The sequence below is a fragment of the Ursus maritimus genome, unplaced genomic scaffold, assembly GCF_017311325.1.
Source record: "Ursus maritimus isolate PB19 unplaced genomic scaffold, ASM1731132v1 scaffold_6, whole genome shotgun sequence".
In the NCBI taxonomy this organism is placed as follows: domain Eukaryota; kingdom Metazoa; phylum Chordata; class Mammalia; order Carnivora; family Ursidae; genus Ursus; species Ursus maritimus.
In genome coordinates, this window is record NW_024426774.1 from 26270742 (window position 1) to 26292265 (window position 21524).

The 21524-nt window shown below is 39.6% G+C and overlaps 1 protein-coding gene across 3 annotated transcripts in view; it reads left to right on the forward strand.

Annotated features, from left to right (window-relative positions):
- Positions 1-21524, forward strand: part of RASGRP3 (RAS guanyl releasing protein 3) — a 73125-nt gene that overhangs the window by 5888 nt on the left and 45713 nt on the right. The window lies entirely within an intron of this gene.

Below are 21524 nucleotides of genomic sequence, written 5' to 3' on the forward strand. Positions count from 1 at the left end.
GGGCCAAAAGGAAGTTAAGGGGCTGACGAAGAAGTCAGGCAAAGAGGCCATCAATCTGCCATGGAATCAGACTCTAAATTAAAAAAGAAAGAAAGGGGGGGAGAGGAAAGAAAGGAAGGAAGGAAGGAAGGAAGGAAGGAAGGAAGGAAGGAAGGAAAGAAAGGGAAGAAAAAAAGATGTTTGGTCAGTCATCTGTTTTGTTTTGAGAAAGTAGTATTTTTCTTTTCATCTAACAGTTCAAAATGAGCTGAACCAATTTTCCTTGGAGAGTTTTATATAAGTTCACTTTAGGAAGGTACCACCTAGAGGTTCCTTTTTAGGAACTGACACACTGGTTTGACAGAACTCTCTGGGCCTAGAGTCAAGGGGCTAAAAAGGACAAGTGGCTTTGCCAGCCACACTCTATCAACTTGCCTGAGACTATCAAGGAGGAATGTTCTCAAATCTCAAGTTAATATCGAATTCTGAAGCTCAACAGCTACTCAAGAATTTAAAACCATTTTAAAATAGAAGAACTGAGTATAATTTCCATACTTGGCTCTGGAAAAATCATACCCTGGCTTCAATTTGAACTTAAGATTTTGCTTTACTTTCGGTTCTGCTTTTTAAAAGTAGAAAGTATTTCATTTATGCATGGAATGTCTGCCATTCAACATCATATGAGTTGACAGGATGTTTTGCAGATTATTGTTTGTTTATGGCAAGGACAGCGCTCAGTCGGAATGGCGGCGCTCTAGATTTCTCTGTTGTCTCTTTCTCTCCCCAGTCACTCAGATTCTAAGATGAATCGGTCTCTCTTTTCCTTCTGTAGTTGGCATTTAAATGGAGTCTGCCGCTGGGAGAGGAAAGAAATGGATGTTTCTTTTCACAACTCCCAGAGGTCAACATTATCACTGATAATCTTACAGAAGAGAAAACTAAATTTCAGAGGGGCTGAGTATCCTCCGTAAGGTCACAGGCCAGCAAGTAGTGAAGTCAGGATTCTGGTCCTAGTCTGCCCCTTAATAAAGTATGTACCTTTTCTTTCAGCTTCACTTGTCTCTCACTATATTTATGTTAAAACCTGCTGCTCCCCATTGGAAAGGGAAGCCATTTTGTGGAGTCTGGATTCTGCTGGCTTTGCCATGCAACCGACATTATGTCACGCTCAATACATAGCCATTTCCCTTAGAGGGTTGCTGCTAAAGGAGAAAGAAACTTCCTAGGACTCTGTGGATTCATGAGTGCATCTTGCAGTCTCCTCTTAGCCTCTTTCCAGAATGCACTCAGCCTGTTCCTATTGTTGAGATGTTCTCTCAGCTGTGGTGCTCTGCACCTTGGGCAGGTTTCTCTTGCAGAGCCAAGCCTCTGGCTATGCTTGAAAATCATGACACCATCTCAGATGATGACAGTTATAAAAAAGATCATGACTGAAGGATCTGGCTGATTAACCAGCAGTGACAGTTTGCTTTAAATTATATTTGGTTTTTATAAGAAGTGACATCATATTGGCATCAAAAGAGGCAATCATACTCACTTAATAAATTGTTTCTTGGGGCTATGATTACAAATAGACAAAAGGGCAAAGCAGACCTTGAAGCAGGACTAGTGGAACAGATCTCATGCTATTTTAATTCTCTGGGTTTTAGAAGAAATATTTCCTTCACCCTCTCTTGGAAGCTACAGGAACTTTGGTTGACTGAAGCCAGTCATGGTGGTTTTACTGTGTAAGTGTTGAGGTTTTATCTTTTTGGCTAAGGATGACTGAGGAATGTGTATGCATAAAACTCTGCAACTATGTGGAATATTCTCTCATATTAGAGAGGCTGATATGTTTGAAAAGTTGTTTTGAGTTTTAATCCTCAGATATGGAAATTTTACTCAACCAAAAGTTATCAAAATTTCAGTATGGTCTAGTTTATGAGACTTTTTATGTAAAAGCCAGAGTTTACATTTACGTAATAAAAGTAAGAGGAAAAAAAAAGGCCCAAAATATATTTTCATACAATTCATCTGGCAAGTATTTTTAAACATATACGTTGTGTTGCATATTACACTAATATGAATAATGGCACAGACTTTACCCTACAGGATATTACCACCCAGTTAAGCCTATAAATATTTTGAAAAATTTTTATGACAATCATGATACACAAATATTTGCTCTCTAAAAGAGGCTTGTGTAGAATTTTATGGAAGTTGGAGAAAAGGAGATGACTATATATCTGGGTGAGTCAAAAAGTTTCCCTATCATTGGTGACATTTGAACTAGGTATAAAAGGATAAGTAATTATTGTTCAAGAAGGAAAAAACTATATCTTGAAAGTCTTCTTTTCATGAAGAACATGTAATTTGGTAGAACTGAATCAGAGGGTACGTGTTAGAGGAGGAATTAGAGAAAAGGCTCAAAGATAAGATGGTTCTGATGGCTAAGGGTAGTGTGTGCCCTTCTGATGTATTTAGATATTTTTAAGGACCATTGAAAGTTTTTAAAAAAACCTTTTTATTATAGAAAATTTCCAACATATACAAAAGTAGACAGAATAATATAATGAACCCCCATGTATTCATTACCTGACTCTAACGATTTTTAATGGCCGATCTTTTTTCATTTCTATTCCCACAAATGTTCTCTTGTTCCCACATTAGTTTTGACACAAATCTCAGACATTTGATCATTCCACTTGTAAATATTTTGGTATGTATTTCTAAAAGATAATTTCTCTTTTGAAAAACCCATGATGTCATTAATACATCTAGAATAATTAATAATTCATAACTGTTGTTATAGCTTGTCAAGTAAAGAAGTGATATGAATATATTTGTAATCTGGAAAGAAAACTCTGGAGGTGATGAGGGGAATAAGTTGAATAGAAAAAAGACCAAACCAATAGAAGACTCCAGAGATGGGTTTGAACCAAGCCAATAGTGATAGAGAAGATGGAAAAATTTTCAGAATACTTAAAAAGTACATTGGTAATTCTGGAGATCAATTAGATATGGGGGTGATGGGGAGAAGGGAGTTAAGGAAAATTTGGAGATTTTAACCTGCATAACCAGCATATGAATATGCCAATAACTGATATAGTATAAGGATTCCTTGAAAAGCAGTTTAACCTGGTTTTTCATTAGACAGAGATGTTTGAAAACAAATCTAAGAAATACCTTCCTATTACCTTCAAACAAAACTTTCAGACTTGGAACATTTGGAGTAATTTTGATTGTCCCATCCAGAGTAACATCTAAAATGTTCAAGGGGATAGAGAAGCCACTTGGACAGACTGATGACTCAGACCTCTTTAGTGTACATCTGATAATAGTTCTAAAATCACAAAGGCTAATGAACATGACTTTTTAATCAAATCCTCAAACACTAAAGGTTTTAAAAATGTGAATTTAAAATAATGGAAGGAATTTTTTCATACTTCATGATTTTTTTTTCGAACAAAAAAACTTGAAAGAATTGTATAGTGAATATCTATATACCACCAATTCAATTTTATCATTAACAATTTACCATGTTTGCTTTTTCACATCTATTCACTTACCCATTCTTCTATCCATCCATTGGTTCATCTTTTTTTTTTCCCCAAAAAGTAAGTTGCCGACAGCAGTGCACTTCATTTCTAAATACTTCTTCATACATATTTTTAACTGGAGTTCAATATTTGCTTATGCAAAATTTGTATTTTACACAAGAGAGATTAAAATTATACATTTATTTTGCCAAAAGGAAAGGCTGTGATTCAAGAAGGATTAACACAATTCATCGCTGATTCTTACTGGGTTATTTATGAAAATGAGAAGCTGTTTGAGAACTTCTCAATCCTCAAAAGTTGTTGCCATATGGAGCAACCATACCCTACCACAAAACAGCCTTTGAGGCAATGTCGATTATTGATTTGGCAAAACTAACGGTTCTCGGTAAAGGTTAATTGAATTTGAATGTGAAGAAACTGACACCCAGAAGCATAAGCTCTCTGCCAGTAAGCCACTGAGCAGGTACAAGAATAAACCACCTCCAGTGGTTTCACACTGAGCATCACTCCCTGCCTGTAACAACTTGGCGGAACAGTATAACAGAGCGGATCGTTCTAAGGAAAAACCGTAGGAGAGGCGATGTATTGTATACAAAGTCATCCTGAGATTACTCAGGAGGAGCCAGTACACGGACAGGAGGAAAGAAGGTAAACTAGTCTCACAAAAGAGAACCCTTGATGCACATATTGAGGGGAAAAAAATGCCTGCGTTCATAAATCTTCTGACATTCTCCACAAAGATTAAATGAAGCTTATGATGAACGGCTAAAATAAAACTGAAAATGATTATCACAGGAATAAAACAAGGGCCAAATATGTCAGTTAGTAGAGTGATGAAAAAGCTTCGACGTAGAAAGCTTTGAAATGTTGTAAATTAAGTCAAATTCTGACATGTTAAAACCGACCGATTGGTTCAAGAATTAAAAATCAAGCTGAGATGATGTCTAGAAGATGCATTTTTTCAAATGCTTATTGCTGATGAAGATATCTCGGGTTCATTTGAAGACTGAAAAATTCAGTCAAATAGCCAGACGTTTGCTTACACAAAAAGCAGACATTCTGATACTAGAAAGAAATTTAGGTGTTTGATTGACTTTTTCAGTTTCCATTTTGGTGTTAGGACATCAGTCTGTTTCAGTGGTTTTCACCGGGGTGGGGGGGGATTTTACCCTCCAGGGATATTTGGCAATGTCTGGAGACAGTTTGGGCTGGTCCTCCTGGGGCTGGGGGTGGAGTACTACCGGCACCTAGTGGATAGAGGCCAAGGATGCTGCTAAACAGCCCGCAGTCCATGGGGCTGACCCCCACAACGAAGAATTATCCAGCTGAAGTGTCCGTAGTACTGAGGTTGAGAAATCCTGATCAATATGTGTCAGTTACCAATCTTACTCTCCGGTGCCTTGAAAACACGAGATGATTTACATGTGCCAGTTCATCTCGTGGCTGCTGTTGAAGAGTAACGAGTGATGACCCAATGCCCTTAATGAAATACTATTGCATGGGCTCTAGGGCAAAACCGAGATGTAAAATGACAGGTCTTTCAGAATAGGGTCCGCAGAAAGCCAAACGGAGTGGTTTACAATACAAGTCGACAGCACTCTTTGGTATCTATAAGCATCGAATGTTGGCAGGCAAGAATACAGATACTTGATAACTAGAAAAACATTCAAGGGAATTAGCGCCATACTGTTTAACAGGCAGGGAAAGGGATCATTAGATCCCAAGTCATAGGACAGTTCATCCTGCGAATTTTCTCCCTCTGGGACTTGGGGAGCTCATTTCTCTGCTTGCTTCTTTCCTCTTCAGAATCTCAGGGAGGAGCACTGAGAGTATCGGGAGCAGGTGGGTTAGATAAACTCCTGCTGCCAACCTGATGATCCTGTCTCTGAGTTATGTTCTTCTCCTTCATCTTCCCTTACTAATTATATATACTCTGTGTTTGCAGCCATGTTCTCCTTTCTTCATTCATGCTGCAACAGGTGCTCATCCCCTTGGTTTACTCCTTCCTCCTTCTGATTCTTTAACTTCTTCCTCTTTACAAGATCATCCCCATCAGGGTACAGGAATGTTTCAGCAGCTCTCATCTTATAAAAATATCCCTTGAGCCCCACATCCTCTGCCAACTTCTCTTCGATTCTAGACAAAGTCATTAAACTCATATTCTGCACATACTGTCTTTGTTTCTTTATCTCCCATTTACTCTTCGGCTCACACCAACCTGGCTTCTGCCCACAGCTCCATTAACGCTGCTTTTGTCGAGTTTACCGGTGACCTCCTTGTAGCAAAAACTTAAAAAGCAGATAGCTTCCCATCTTTCTCTTGTTTGACCTCTCTCAGTGGCATTCGATACACGGTTTCAGCTTCCATGAGCATGTTCTTTTCTTGGCCTCATGGCACACATGTTTTATATTTTCCTTCTGCCTCTCTGACAGCTCCTCACAGCACTCTGCTGCTTCACCTCCTTTCTCTGACCTCTAGATGTTGGAACGCCAAAGGCATAAGGGTGGGCTCTCTTGTCCTTACTCTTTATGCCTTCTTCCCAAGAGATTTGAATCATTTCTGTAGCTTTAGATGCTGTTTACATGGGGATAATTCCCAAAATTAAATTCCATCTCCAATCTTTCCACATTTGGATGAATTAAATGCATCTTGAGATGTGCGCCCAGGAGTTCACAGGCAACTCAACCTTAGTACATCTTAAGCACAACTCCAGATTTCTCCTAGTGTACCTCTCTGTCTTGTCAATCTTCCCCGACTCAGTAAATGAGGTTGTAATCCTGACAGTTCTTCAGGCCTTTCATTCTCTCACATCTCTCACTAAATCTTTTCTTAAAGATTTTATTTATTTATTTGACACAGAGAGAGACAGCCAGCGAGAGAGGGAACACAAGCAGGGGAAGTGGGAGAGGAAGAAGCAGGCTCCCAGCAGAGCAGGGAGCCCAATGCGGGGCTCAATCCCAGGACCCTGGGATCTTTTGTTCACTCCTGAGTGCCTAGGCCCTGTCCTAATGTCTGGAAGGTAGAGGTATCATGTTCCGTCAGTATTTGTTTCGTCAGTAAAGGACTATTAGGATACTGAGCCTAAAATAGACACTTTTTTCCTGTTGAGATAAGAATCAGATCCTTGTGCTGTTTGAACCATACTCTTTTTTTTTTAATTTTTTTATTTATTTGAGAGAGAGAGAGAGAGAGCACGAACAAAGGGAAATAGCAGGCAGAGGGAGAAGTAGATGCCCCACTGAGCAGGGAGCCCAATGTGGGACTTGATCCTTAGGACTCTGAGATCATGACCTGAGCCAAAGGCAGACGTTCAACCGACTGAGCTGCCCAGGTGCCCCTGAATCATACTCTTAAGTAGATTAAAAGGTAATAGTTAAACATCATTCAGAAAAGAAAAAAAGGGATGCCTGGGGTGGCTCTGTTGATTAAGCATCCACCTCTTGATTTCAGCTCAGGTCATGATCTCGGGGTTGTGAGATTGAGCTCCATGTCGGGCTCCATGCTGGGCATAGAGCCTGTTTAAGATTCTGTCTCTCCCTCTCCCTCTGCCCCTCACCACCCCCCAAAAATGAGTAAAAACGTTAATCTTTAATAAATGCTTGTAGATTGATGAATTGAGTAGCTAATTGAAAATTTACTTAATTTCTTTGTGTTCCTATTTATGTATAACATAGAAATAATACTATTAACTCTTTTTCAGAATTATTTTGTCGGGTAAAGTTAGATCATTGCCCTATAATGTCTTTTGAAGAAAGACTTTAGATACGCACAAAGCCCCGTTCGAGATGGTGCAGAGATTACATGTATTATCAGTTTCCTTAGTCTGAGAACTGCACTGCACTAATGTCTGAACTCATGTGGTTTGACATGTCAACAACATGTCACAGGGCTTCTTATAAGCCCTATTTGAAAGGACACTATTTGACAGTGTTTTTACGAAGTGGCTGGACTTATATCATTGTCTACATACCGTTGGAGCCTTCCTCTTGGCTGCTCTGCCCGGTGGGAAGTGCCATGGAAGCTGGTGGACCACACTGCGCATGGTGTCCAGCCCACCTCACCTGATGGCATCTGGCCAAGGTGCTGAACGAAGTGTCGAAGAAAACAAGTTCCCTGGGAAGAGTGGGGGTAGTGTCTCTAGACCTTGACAGCATCATAGATGTCTCTGGAAAAAAAAAAGAGAGAGAGAGAGAGAGAGAGAGAGAGAAATAGAGAAAGAAAAAAAGAAACCTTACAGTGTTTTTAAGTTGTTTTTAAGTTAGATGTTCAGTGTAAGGTTGCACACGGACTCTTGGGAGGAGGAAACTTTCCAGTACCTCAAATTTTTGTGACTCTAAAAAGTTGTTGGTAGGAATCAGGGAATGATGTTTTTCCTCTCATTTTGCATTGGGCAAAATCCATCTGTTTTAATATATTTAAAAAAATGACATCAGATGGTAGAACCTCAAGGAATACTGACTTTCCTTTATCTTCTTCTGAAATCTTGTGAGGCAATCAGTCTTTGTGGGTTTAAATAGTGGTTCCTAAACTTGTATTGATCACAGACCCCTGTGAGGCTGTGAGGAAGGCTATGGACCGTCTCCCCAGAAAGAAGCTCATGGCGGGGGGTGCCTGGCTGGCTCAGTCAGTTAAGCATCTGCCTTCATGATCCCGGGACCCTGGGACTGAACTCCGCATTGGGTTCCCTGCTCAGTGGGGAGCCTGCTTCTTTTTCTCCTGCTCTCCCTGCTTGTGTTCTCTCTCTGTCAAATAAATAAATAAATCTTTAAAAAACCACAGAAACTCATGGGCACAAACACACACAATTCCACATATGGTGTCTTACATTCTTGGTTAAGAGACTTGCTGTGGACTGAATTGTGTTCTTCCCCAAATTCATAAGTCATAGCTCTAACTCCCAATGTAACTGAATTTAGAAGTAGGGCCTATGCAGAGGTAATTAAGGTTACATGAGGTTATAAAGGTAAGACCCTCATCCAGTAGGGCTGGAACCCATGTAAGAAGAGGAAAAGACACTGGAGCTCTCTTTCCCTCCACCATTTGAGGGCACAGCAAGAAGAGTGCAAGCCAGAAAGAGTCTCACCAGGAGCAGAATCAGTCAGCACCTTGATCTTGGGCTTCCTAGCTTTTGGAACTCTAAGAAATTTCTGTTGTTTATGCCACCCAGTCTGTGATATCTTATTGCAACTGGAGCAGACTAATATCAGTCTACTCTAGAAAATGCTGTGCCCCATTAAAGTAGTTGTGTTTTGAAGAAGTGGGTATGGGGAAGGGGGACTCCCTAGTGAGCAACTTTCCTGCATGTGGAAGAATGCTGGAGGGGGCGGGTGGTTGTGTATGGGAGCCTGGGAGAACAGGGACAGGACCAGCTGGCAGCACTATGCCTGGCTCTCTCTTTTTGCCCTGGGCTTCGTGAGTCCACCCTGACAGAGCAAAGTATGAAGGTCATGTAGAAGGGTGATGTGTTCTCAAGCTGGGTGTGGACTTTTTTTTTTTTTTTTTCTCTATTTGTCAGAGAGAGAGGAAGAGAATGCAAGAAGGGAGAGCAGCAGGCAGAGGGAGAAGCAGGCTCCTCGCTGAGTAAGGATCCCGAAGCAGGACTCAATCCCAGGACCCTGGGATCATGACCTGAGCCAAAGGCAGATGCTTAACTGACTGAGCCACCCAGGCACCCATGGATGTGGACTTCTTTTGTAGGTTCTCCTTCATTTCACTGGCAAGTTGTCTCTCTGAACTCAGGTCCTCCTTGAATTTCTTTCAAGTATTTAATAAGAGGCAGGTATCCTCCAGAACACAATAATCCCATTTTTTAAAGTAGAGAGATCTCTCTCCAATTAAATTAGAGCTACCCAAACCAGAGACAAACCGCTGGGAACATGGGAAGCATTTGCTCCTTAAAAATCCAGGCTTATCCCTCTTGAAAAGGCTGCCACTGCCTGCTGTGGTTGGAATTTGAGGATGAGAACAATAGGAACTATAATTTATAGAGTATTTGGTCCCAAACCTGGTAGAGCAAGGGCAGAGTCTCAAAGCCTGGTGATGCCATAGGAGTGAGTTTAGACTGGGGGAAGGGAGCATATGCAGGTCTTTCCTGGAAGATTTAAAATGAGAAGTTAAAGTTTGAGTGACCAAAGTTAACCAACAAAACATGTGGGGTGTCATGCGACAGGAGTAAATGACAAGACAGGGTTTAGGATGCAAGTGTCAGAGCCAGAGAGCCAGCTCTTTGTATCAGGACCATTTTGAGTTCCAAGGTTCCACCTTCTTAAACTCACCATCACCAACAAACACATCTTTGCCCAGCCCAAAAGTACCCAGACCTGCTTCAGATGTCCAGTACCCACGAACCAGGGATTTTAGCCTCTTACTAAAACTTCCATTATCATATTAGACCCCTAAATGCAAAAAAAATATTTTGACAAAGGGAGATGATGGGATAAGAATCATATTTGCAAAGTCAAGGAGCCAAATTCCCTTAAAATTAGACTGCTGAGCAGAAATTCTGTGACAGACAGCATATAGCTGTTCCGTTTCTCCAAGTCTAAGTCAGTTCAAGATCAGCTTTCTGACACATGCACTTTTTATGTCGCAGGGACCCCAGGATGAGGCTGGATTCTCTGGATGCCCACCATGGTGGTGTATTTCCATTTCTTCCATAAACTCACTGTTTAAACTTGGGTAAATTATGCTCTGGGGCTCTCCTTTATAAAGTGAGGTAGTTCACCCGGAAAAGAAAAGGTCCCTTTGAAAAGTGGAAATGTTCTCTGTCTCTCCTGTACCACAATCTCTTTCTCTATTAGAACTACAGTTTCTCTGAGTAGACAAAAAAAGCACTATCAGAAGACTTGAATGAGCAAGCTGATGAAATCAGGTGTTTAGAGACCAGTCCTTGCAGCTGCACTGACCAGTAAATAACCCTTCCCTGGTTTCTGGTTTCTCCTTTTATAGTAATAAACAACAACAAAGGAAGAAAACCAGCTCAACTTGTATAGTCACTAGTTACCCAAGTGACTCATGGTCTAAGTGCTGGGAATTATCTGCAGGAAGCTATCCTGAAAAACCCACAGTATGAGTACCTGTGGATTACTCAAATCTGACATGGAGGAGTAAGCTGTTAATAGTTGTAGTCAACATATCCAAAGCAACATAGAGAGGAAGTGGGAGAGAGTGAAACTAGATACTCACTATAATGTGAGGAATCTAAAAATGTATTTGCCTCTAAGGATGAGTGGTTACATGCTTTTTATATACATATCCCAGTATGCATTGTGTTTTCCTTAATCTTTCCAGAATCTACAAAGTAAATTGTTGAGAGGTCGTTTGCACCAAGTCCCATGCTCTTTGGGGATCATTAGTGGACATCTATTTTGTTGATCATGAGAGCTTTTCTGCAAAAGGAAAGCACAGAAATCTGGGGGAATTGCAAAAGTTGGAGGTAATGTAGACATTTTAAACATATTATAAATGGAAATAAATAATAATTTATTAGCCAAAGCAAGCCTGACGAATGCTGTAGAAATCCTCAAACTTACTTTCTTGGTTGGGCACAAGACGAAGTTTGTCTTGCAATTCGAACCTACTTTGTAAATGAAAATATGCCAGAGACATAGTAGTTGGGATTCTTCTTTGTTTAATCCATGAATAGTAACATTCTTAAGATCTGCCCAATGAAGAAACCTCCTTAGCATTCGCTTAGCATCTGTGATATCAATAGGCAGCCTAATATGTCTGAGGTAGGGGCTCCTAAATGCAAAAGTCTGCACGGCCAAGAAGATACTATAATGAGTGAGGTAGATTAGGGGTAGGAAAAATTCTCTCTCTGTGTCTAGAAGTGATATTTCACTTTCCCTGTAAATCTAAAAAGAAAAAGCACATAGTGGGGTGATGAATGGCAATGACCCTTGGCCTCAGTTGGGGAAACAATAGAGGGTAGTGGGAACTTTGAGAAACTGGAAGGCAGTTGCTACTCAGCTCCAGCCGGATGTTGCCTCATGGGGCAGATCTGATTTTTCCATAAGAATCTAGAAAACTAGGGCACCTGGGTGGCTTAGTCAGTTATGTGTCTGCCTTTGGCTCAGGTCATGATCCCAGGGTCCTGCTTCTCTACCTCCCCCCACTCATACGCTCTCTCTCTCTCTCAAATAAATAAATGAAATCTTAAAAAAAAAAAAAAGAATCTACAAAACTGGATTTGTAAAAAGTGGAAGTCTGGATTTTTACATGTTGCAAATAATGCAAAATTTTTGAAACTTTGTGAGAGCCAATCCTATGTGGGCCTAACATAAGTAAATAAGTAAGTAAGTAAATAAATAAATACAACAACAACAACAACAACAACAACGACAAAACCATCTATGGGCCAGATCTCTGTCCAGGAGGTCACTGTTTTATAATCTGTGGATGCTGAGTGAGGAAGACCTTATTTTCCACCATCTTCAATTTGGAGAAAAGAACTTAAGACTTGTGTTTCAAGTCTTTAAATAGGCATTCTCAGATAAAGAGAAAAATGTCAAAAGAGCATTGGAGAACAATATAATGTTTAAGCAGCCACTGTATTTTTATATTTAATTTCTATGGCATCAGAGCCAGTTTCTTAGATTTTATGGAAAGTATGATTTTGTATTAGGGCCCACAAGAACACCTATGCGAGATGTCACTGATGTCGGGCATACGGCATCTATTCCGTCGTCTTGCTGTGGACATAGTTCTCAATAAAAGACTCATTGGGGTGATTCAGATCGCTCCATATTACAACAAAGATGGGGAGATTTGGAGACACCTAGACGACATAGACCTTTTTCTAGCTTTTACAAAATAGATGTTTGGCACCGTGTAGAAAGCACATCACCAAAGTCAAGACTCCCTTATCCAAAAGCAAAACCAAATTTTGTGAAAAAATAAAGAGAATACCTGAGAACTCAAAACTTTTATAAAACTTGGGCTCCGCTCACATTGCTTGAGATACCTGAAGGTAACACAGTTTGGGTTTTGAGTGTTCCTCCATTTTTCAGTGTAGACACCGTTTGAGATATTTCAGTGTTTTTTCCCCCAGTCATTGATTGTTTTGTGGTAGCTTTTTTCCCCCTTTATCACCCAAACCAAGTATTACTGCATAGTAATAAGTTAATGAGAGGTTTAAACATTTTTACTTGTATTTTTCTGTTTTAAGAAGGTAATAAACAATCAGGGGCGCCTGGGTGGCACAGCGGTTAAGCGTCTGCCTTCGGCTCAGGGCGTGATCCCGGCGTTATGGGATCAAGCCCCACATCAGGCTCCTCTGCTATGAGCCTGTTTCTTCCTCTCCCACTCCCCCTGCTTGTGTTCCCTCTCTCGCTGGCTGTCTCTATCTCTGTCAAATAAATAAATAAAAAATCTTTAAAAAAAAAAAAAAAGAAGGTAATAAATAATCAGCACTGCACTGAGTAGTGAGGAAGTATCTTTTCACCTCCATGCTTGATAAATCCTTTCAGGTTTTATGTGATTAATTGTTGAAGTGTGCTAAGATAGCTAAATAAATACATAAATACATGCCCTGGTTTCTGGACTAGAAATTAGAGGTGTTGAAAAAAAAGTCACTGAAAATGAGATATTGTGGTGAGATAAAGATTGGCGAGGGTTTAAAACTGTGTGAACCTGGGGACTTGTGAAATCCCCACAAATTACCACAGAAGCTGATGAGGTTCTCATTCTAATTTTAGTGCCCAGCTCGGTTTCACTTACTATTTCAACTCTTCAACATCCTTATTGTGACTAGTAGATCCATCAGCAGAACTTTTGGTAGAAATGTTTTTGTGTGATTTCAATTCTCAAGAATTGTTTTTTATGGATATTAATAACTCAGTATGCATTTATTCCCATGCTGGAGAAAAATGATTACAATGTCAAGACTTGGATCCTATTCTTGACTCTTTGGTACACATGAAATACTGCTGGGATTTCTATATGGATCTGCTATAATCTCCTCCTCTTTAACTTCTTTGGGGACATGTATGTGTCTCTGTATCCCCTTAAGTACTTATATGCTTGATAGCTATTTCTTTGAAAAATAGATTATAACTGATCGATAAAAATATAAATAGGCGAATATGAATAGGTGGGGTTGTATGTCTAGAGGCAGCAACTTTGTCCTCCCCAAACAGTGAATACTACAGAGTAAGAAGCTGATTATGGAATCTTTATTTAAGGAAATGTGGGCCTAAGGCACAGTTAGTGGAAATGGGATTTAAACTAGTTTTCACTTCATAACTCAAATTTCCAGCCTATGCTGCCTTTCCCCCTGGTTTCTTTGTTTCTCTCTCTGTCTTCTTTCTTTTGCAAAATGAGTATATGTAGGGCAAATTATGGGGCTTATAACTTTGAGAGAAATGATATAAATAGGAATCATTTTATTCCTTCAATAGAAGGCACTTTTTGGTCATTTATCAGGAAGAAAATAATAGTAGCTAACACTTACCAAGAGTATACTATGTTCCAGTTAATAAGCCCTTAACCTCTATTAACTCATTTAATTCTTACAACAATCCTACAACATAGATTCTGTTACTATCCAAGTATATAGGTAAAGGTACAGAGACACAGTAAGATTATGTAAAGTGCCCAAGGCCACATACTAGAAAGCACAAGAGTCAAATTTGGTCCCAGTGGTCTGGCACTAGAGTCCAGACTCTTATCCATCAGTCAAGCTGTACTCAGAGCTCAGTAAGTGAATAAATGTGTGAAGCCTGCACAAACCCACAGGAAAGGGCTGTGTTGGATTACATCGCATGGACCTTCATGGTGACTTCTAGTTCTGCTCCTTACAACATGGCAGTCCCTCTCTCCCCCTTTCTACGTTTGTTGAATGAAAGAATGAACACATAGATACTTTAATTCTGGTTTTAAGAGCTCCCCATTCTGTTAGCATTCCTGCTTCTCCACAGCTCTCTGCCTTTTTCAGTCATTTTCTTAGCATGTGGTTTCTCCTTTTCTCCACTCAGTGCAACCCCACTCATGCTTTAAGGCCACAGCTCAACTCTATGAGTCAGAAGTTTTTACTTCTCTCGTGACTCTTTCATAATGCCCTGTCTCGTCATTTATGTTTATTTTGTGCCCCCCCGTTCTTTAGATTCTAAGGCCTCTGAGATCACAATCTGTGCCTGATATAATCTTGTATCTCTGCCATTGTGTTAATCAGTGTCTGGCACAGAAATAAGTGTTTATTAAATAAATGATAAAGTGACTGGAAGAAGAATTCAGTGTAACTTTATTCTCTATAACATAAATCTGTAATAAAAATCTGGAAGCATGTCTTGAAATTCCATCAGGAGCATGTTAATATAAGAGGAGTAAATTCATTCAGTAAAAGAAAAAACTCAAGACAAAAATAATATTAGAGGAAAAAAGTGGAAAAAAATTCAAAGTCTGCAGATCATGTGGGAAGAATAAGATGGCAGCAAGATAACCATATACAGATATCACACACGCTTCTGGGTTGAGAGCTAGAAAGACTAAAGACACCGTCTGGTTCTTCAGAAACTATTGGGGAGATAGAAGCATTCGGTAACAGAAATCATACAAAGCCACATGCAAGTCAGTACACTGAGTGCCAAAAATCTGCCTGGAGGAGCTGGGAGGGAGGAGAAGAATTCAAGTAGGCATTTAAGAAGTGAATATGTGGGGGCGGCTGGGTGGCACAGCGGTTAAGCGTCTGCCTTCAGCTCAGGGCGTGATCCCGGCGTTGTGGGATCGAGCCCCACATCAGGCTCCTCCGCTATGAGCCTGCTTCTTCCTCTCCCACTCCCCCTGCTTGTGTTCCCTCTCTTGCTGACTGTCTCTATCTCTGTCAAATAAATATAAATAAAAAATCTTAAAAAAAAAAAAGAAGTGAATATGTGATTGCCAAACAGACATGTTGAGGGGAAGAAAAACATTCTAAAAAAGAAACAATATGTACAAAGCATGATATCCTGGTCAGGTCAGCCTGCTGTAACAAACATACCATGGACTGGGTGGCTTAAGCAACAAACCACCTTCATGACCTCATTATCCCCCAAATGCACTATCTCCAAATACCCAGGAGAGGCACTGGAGAGGAAGAGGGGTGGGCCCATATGAGAAACATTTGGGAGGTAGATGATCAGACTTGGGTATGGGGGGATGGTGAAAGAAGGCACTGGGAGTTCTAGGAGGAGTCCCAAGTTTCTGGCATGGAATGCTGGGAGGGAGATGGAACCACGCATCAAGGAGGGAGATGTAGGTACAGAAGTTTAGGAGGGTGAAGATGACATATTTTTTAAGTAATCAAAAAATTTTAGTGGAAATTTAATTGACAGGCTATTGGAATCTGTCCTCTTAAAGTGTACATCTTAGTGATTTTTAGTCTATTAACAAGGTTGTACAGCTGCCACTATCAAACTTCAGAACATTTTCATCACTCCAAAAAGAAACCCTCAACTCATTGTAGTCAGTCCTTATGCTTCCCTTCCCTCAGCCCCTGGAAGGCATTAATTTACTTTCTGTCTCTGGGAGTAGAGTCAGAGTCATGAGTATAGTCTTTGCCTATTCTGGGCATTTTATCTAAATGGAATTATACAGATATGGCCTTTTTTTTTTTTTTTTTTTTTTTTTGGGTCTGGCTTTTCTCACTTAGCATCGTGTTTTCAAGGTGTACCCATGTTGCAGGATGTATCAGTACCGTGTTCCTTTTTATGGCTGAAAAAATTTCCATCATATAGATATACTTCATTTTGTCCATCTATTTATCAGTTCATGGACATTTGGGTTGTTTCAACTTTGGGGCTATGATGAACAATATTGCTCACAGTTGTGTACAAGCTTTGTGTGGACATAAGTTTTCAGTTCTTTCAGGGATCTATCTACCTAGGAGTGAATTTGTTGAATAATATGGTAACTCTATGTGTAAGTTTTTGAGAAACTTCCAAACTGTTTTCCAAAGTGGTTGTATCTTTTCATATCTCCACTAGCCATGTATGATGGTAAGGTGTGAAAACCTACCCTCCAGTTAAATAAAACTTGCCCAAAGGCACCCACTCTTAAGTGGCAGCCCCTACTCTCGGTCCTCTCCAATGCACCTTGCAGCAGGCCTCAGTCCGATTTGGAGTTACTGACATGGAGGTGGTAGTTGAAGCCATGGCTGTGGATGACTTTACCATGGAGAGTCTGAGGTGAGAAGAAAAGTCCAGGCACAGATACCTGTGGACCCCAACAGTAGGAGAGGAGTCTGTGTGTGACTAAGAAGGTCTGACCAGAGGCACAGGAGGAAAACCAGGGAAGAGAAGTTGCCTGGACGACCATCCAACAGAAGAATTTCAGGGGGATTGTAGTCAAGAGGTAACACAAGGCTGCCGAGCCTTAGTATAAACGTGGTGACCCCACCAGAGTAGTTTTGGTGAAGTGTGGGAGTGGGGATTGAGGGGAGAACTGGACAGAGCTTGATTCGGGTGGTCTGAAGAGGGGATGGAACCAATCCAGCAAATTCTACTTGGCCGTCAAGGACGGGAGAGATAAGAGAGTTAGCTGATGGGGAGCTGGTGTTTTTTGTTTGTTTCTGGTTTTGGCCAGGAAAGACACCTCATGTTTACTTAAACTGCTAGCAATTTAGCTCCAATTCATTAATTCTCTCTTTTTATAACTATATCAACAAAACCCTTATTTCCAATCCTTTGCCTCCTCCAACTCTTCAATAGTTACTTTGTGAAAAGGAACCATCCTCCACTTCCCCCCCTTCCTGTGTCTCTCTAGATCCTCTAATAAACCTATCTGATTCATGTTTCTAGCAGTTACACAATTTCCAAAGAGTAGTTTGGCATATTAACAAATTAGTACTATCAACCTCTAAACTCCATGAAAATTCCAAAAGTTCTTTTCAGCATTTTGATAGATGCCCACCAACCTCCTTATCCTCTGTATGTAATATGCTATTAATCTATTTATAATGTTGTTCTAGTGGGGAAATATACTCCAAATTCCAAATAACCACTTTACAAATGTAGTTGGAAACATTTCGTAATTTTAGGACTTCCTTTTTTTTTTTCCCATTGGGTTTTGTGTTCTTAAAACCTTTTTTAAGAGAGCTGTTTTTGTTCTGATGAGGAGGGCAAAGTAATATTGTTTCTCTCGTGTTAGGGATGATGAAAGCGAACCTTAGAGAAGTTAAATGGGACCTAAGACACTACTGACATTTATTAGCTGCTAATATTTTCTCTTTTGTTGGTATGTACAGGGATTTCTTTTCAGGAGTAAGGTGAAATTAGTTAATGCTTTAAATGAGAAGAAGAGAGATATCACCATCTCTTGAGATTTGTTTTCCTTTTAGAGAAGGGAAGAAACATTTGCTGTAGGAAAAACACATAAAATCAGAGAGAATGACAAAGTCATTAAGTGGAGTCGTCTAATTATAGCCTTCAGGCTATATATATTTAATTTACAGAATTAATTTTAAAAACATTTTTTTGGTTCCTATACTTTACTTTTAATTGCTTTCAATAAAAGGTCTAGCCCCGAATCCCTAATTCAGAAGTATTTGAAAACTGAGACTCTATCATCCAACAAAAGAGTACCATGAACGTACCGGTTTCTAAATAGGAACAAAAGTTTTCATCTGGATGATAACACGCACAGTTTCACTTAAAAAGGAGAAATTAATATTACATCCTCAAGTGGGTCTGTATATGTATACAAAAGTTAGCTTTAGAGTAGTGTAAGAAATTTAGCTTTTAGAGCTTATCACTCTCAACAAAACCAAATACAACCAACAGAATGGGAGAAGATAATTGCAAATGACATATCAGATAAAAGACTAGGATCCAAAATCTACAAAGAACTTATCAAACTCAACACCTAAAGAACAAATAATCCAATTTAGAAATGGGCAGAAGACATGAACAGACATTTCTCCAAAGAAGACATGCAAACGGCCACCAAACAAATGAAAAAATGCTCAATATCACTTGGCATCAAGGAAATACAAATCAAAACCACAATGAGATACCACCTCACACCAGTTAGAATAGCTAAAATTAGCAAGTCAGGACACCACAGATGTTGGTGAGGATGTGGAGAAAGGGGAACTCTCCTATGCTGTTGATTAGAATGCAAGCTGGTGTAGCCACTCTGGAAAACAGTATGGAGGTTCCTCAAGAAGTTAAAAATAGAGCTACCCTACAACTCAGCAATTGCACTACTAGGAATCTACCCCAAAGATACAAATGTAGTGATCTGAAGGGGCACCTGCACCCCAATGTTTATAGCAGCAATGTCCAGGATAGCCAAACTATGGAAAGAGCCCAGATGTACATAAACAGATGAATGGATAAAGAAGACGTGGTGTATATATTTATATAATGGAATATTACTCAGCCATCAAAAAAATGAAATCTTGCCATTTGCAATGACATGGATGAAACTAAAGGGGATTATGGCTAAGCAAAATAAGTCAATCAGAGAAAGACAATTATCATATGATCTTACTGATACATGGAATTTAAGAAATGAAACAGAGGATCATAGGGGAAGGGAGGGAAACATAAAACAAGATGAAATCAGAGAAGGAGAAAACCATGAGAGATTTTTAATCAAAGGAAACAAACTGAAGGTTGCTGGAAGGGAGAGGGTGGGGGGATGGAGTAATTGGGGATGGGCATTGAGGAGGGCACATGATATAATGAGCACTGGGTATTATATGAGATTGATGAATCACTGTACTCTACCTCTGAAACTAATAATACATTATATGTTAATTAATTGAATTTAAATTAAAAAATAAAAAAATAAAATCTAAAAAAATAAAGCTTATCACTGTCAATAGTAAAATTGGATAATAAAATTAATACTCCTAAAAAGCAGCATTGTACATTCTCCATGTTTTTCATAGTGTATCCGTTTGCTTACAATTTTTAAAAAGATCTAATGACAGTTCAGAACTCAGTGCATCCCAATCATTTTACTGTCATCAGCTCTTGTTCCAAGTATTGTCTTATATGTGTTCTTTTTTCCTGTAGGGGTAAGTTTCTTGATAACAGTTTGGTGATATCAATCCCTTGCCCAATTCTGGAATCAAGCTCAGATATTTTTGGCTGCTTTGCTGTCTGACACCACTGAATTTAGTTGGTATTTTCTGTTCTAGTTTTGTAACCCATAAAACTTAATATTGTCAGATGTCTCCTCTTTCAGGAAGCCTTCCCAGCTCTCTTTGGTTAAATTTTATCCCACTTTTGTGATCACATAACACCCAGGGCATGTTTCTCTGACACTGGACTTAATGGGCTCATTGTTTTATAATAACTGGTCAATAATCTGTAACCTGCAATGGTCCCCTTGAATGAGCTCTTTACATCTCCAGCCCATATCATAGCACTTAATGTTTAGTAGATATTTAGTAATCATTGGCCTTTTTTTTTCCCCTCAACCAAACAAATGCCTTTCTGTGAGCATGGAGATATTTTTGAAGTCAGTTTTTCATTATGTTAGTGCTTCTTGCTGCACTCCTATGAAATAACTTAGAACTCAGGTTTTAAAATGCTTTCCTAGTGTTCTCAAAGATAGGCAGCTTCCAGCACAGAATGCTGGTAGTTTAGAGAGAGGGATTATACTGCAGGCTGTGCCTTCTGTTCACATTCTTTGGTTTCTTAGAGTCTTTCTGTATAGTATCTTCATTCTCTTAGAGCCTCCTTTGTGTAGATTCTAACCCCTGAGATTGTCATCTGGCCACAGTGGGTGGATCCCTAAGAGTTTTGTTTACTCATGCCAGTTACTGAAAACGTCTTCTTGCTCCTGGTGGGCACATAGGCATGACTATGTTAGTGCTGGTACCAAGTACGGAACAGAAGTCAATCACCAGTTCAGACTTCATCCCATGTGACTTCCTTGCATTTTTTTGGTAACAATTAAGTAACAAGGTTTAGCTGTGTTTCATTTGTTGCTAGATTTCTGGGGAGAATATTGGCCTCCCAGAGTTCAATGGGTAAAGCATTCAGCACTGTGACGGCACAGATGGCATTCAAAATGATGGCCTCTTCTTCCTCCTCCACCAACATCATCATCATCAAGCTCACTCTGGAGTGAATGAACAAGGGGACATGACTTCATTTCAAGGAGTTTGGAACCAGGTCCTTCCCAAGCATTAGTGCCACAGACAAGATTCTTATGAATATAATGCTGAAGAAGCCACTGGTTTTCACAAGAACTGTTTCCCAAGGCTTAAAATTTTAATTTCTAAGCTAAATATTTTCTAGTTCTGAATCTTAATTTGGGATATTATTTACAATTTGAACAGTAGAGTTGCCATAGTAGGTCATAACCTTTCCATGGAGTTGAATGTGTCCATCTGGAAACCATCTGATTGCAAATGTCTAATATGTGTATATATCAGTTCTCTTCTGTGTTTAGCTTCAGCCAAATGCTAGGAAAATACCTCCTCAGTTGGACTTTGGAATTTCATAATTAATACTAGAGCTTCTTCAAGATTCTCATTTCTCATTCAACTCATGTCACAGTTGTAAATATGTTCGTTTGGTTGCCAATAGCATATATCAGTAACCAAGAAAAAAATAAATATAATGCAGCTTACCCTTGTTACTTAATTGTTAACCCAAACTACAACGGGGCCTTGTGCAATGAGCGCTGAGCTGGTTATTGACTTCCGTTCAGTATTTGGTACCAGTGAGTCCCTGAAATGCCAAGCTTGCTCTAATAATAATGGTTATTCATCTTCAGACAATAGAGCCACTGATAGAATACTTAGAAGCTAAGCAGAGGGCATAGTACACATTTGTTCTAGACAATGCCCAGAAATTGATCTAATAGGCAAGGCTTAACAACAGCTAAGATTTTGTGGGTAGTAGAAAAAATAAAAATTTTCAGAGTCAGACAGAGCTGGCTTTGCTGCTAAACTAGTAACAAGTTCGGACAAGTAACTTATCCTCCGTAGGCTGTAATTTCCTCATCTATGAAATGGGGAGAATAATATTTTGCTTTCGGGGTGTTATAAGATTTAAACATAATATAGGT